Source organism: Octodon degus, unplaced genomic scaffold, assembly GCF_000260255.1.
Source record: "Octodon degus isolate 3935 unplaced genomic scaffold, OctDeg1.0 scaffold00186, whole genome shotgun sequence".
NCBI lineage: Eukaryota > Metazoa > Chordata > Mammalia > Rodentia > Octodontidae > Octodon > Octodon degus.
Window position 1 is genome coordinate 1,230,476 of NW_004524762.1, and position 1,271 is coordinate 1,231,746.

At 34.5% G+C, this 1,271-nt stretch overlaps 1 protein-coding gene and 1 non-coding gene across 2 annotated transcripts in view; both read left to right on the forward strand.

Annotated features, from left to right (window-relative positions):
- Eif2a (eukaryotic translation initiation factor 2A) overlaps nucleotides 1-1,271 on the forward strand; it is a 38,758-nt gene that overhangs the window by 24,529 nt on the left and 12,958 nt on the right. The window lies entirely within an intron of this gene.
- LOC111813420 lies at nucleotides 950-1,056 on the forward strand. Its single transcript, XR_002818693.1, has one exon. It is a non-coding gene; the product is annotated as a U6 spliceosomal RNA (small nuclear RNA).

Sequence of the window (1,271 nt, forward strand, 5' to 3'; positions counted from 1 at the left end):
TTTTTTTTTTTATGTGAAGTAGTTGTACTTAAGATAACTTTGGCTCTGGCTTATGGACAGACTGATAACTCTCGAATTCATATATAGTAACGTTGGCATTGAATTAATGGAGAAAATACTGATCGCTTAATTTATGATTTGGAACAACTGGCATAGAAACTTCAAAGGAATTAGAAGAAAGTATTAGATTTTTTTTCTAATCTAAAGTATAAAAAGATTTTCTAAGAAGCCAGAAAACTAATAAATATAGTATATGAAAGTCACAGATTTCCCAGCAAGGCATGGTCACACACACCTGTCGTTCCAGCACTCAGGAGGCTGAGGCGAAAGAATCACTGTGAGTTCAAGGCCAGCCTGAACTACTTAGGGAAACCTGTCTCAAAACAATAGCAACAACAAAGTGAGTGACAGTGGTGGAAGAAGAGGTCTATAAGGAAAGCAGACAAAACGTTGGGGAAAAGTATAATTTTGAAAAGCAGACAAGGGATGAGTATGAGAAAAGGTGAAGTTTCTTAATATATCAATTAAATTTAAGTAAAAGTCCAGTCAGTGAGAAAGAATACTAGGCATGCACAGTAAAGTTAATCTATAGGGAAAAAATTACTTACATTAAAAGATGCTCAGCTTATAATCAAACACAGTAAAATAAGATACAAATTTTTACTTAATAGATTGGCAAACATAAAAGAAACAGTATGATAGCAAGAGGGGAATGTGCTGTCAGAATCTACTTATAGGCATGTAAGTTGGGACAATATCTTTGAGGAACATTTTGGTGGTATGTTGCCCAGTAAACCTAGGCACCCTTTGGCCTTGCAGTTTCACTCGTACGGATATATTTGTGTGTACTCATAGTAGAGAATATAAAGCAAGGTTTGTAATAGAATATAGTGCAGCTGAAAAAGAATAAGGCAAATCTTAGTGCACTTATGTTGAAAATCTCAGAGGGGTGCTCGCTTCAGCAGCACATATACTAAAATTGGAACGATACAGAGAAGATTAGCATGGCCCCTACGCAAGGATGACACGCAAATTCGTAAAGCAGTCCATATTTTTATTCAATTGAGACAAAGAAAACAATTCAAAGAATTAAAAAAGCAAAAAGCTGGTTCTTTGAAAGATTAAATAAAATCAATAAGCCCCTAGCTAACCTCATCAAAAAGAGGAAAGAAATAATTCAAATAAAAGCAATAAGGAATGAAAAGGGTGTAATTCAGAAGATTATCAATAGCTACTTTGAGAATCTTTACTCTCACAGAATAGAAGACACA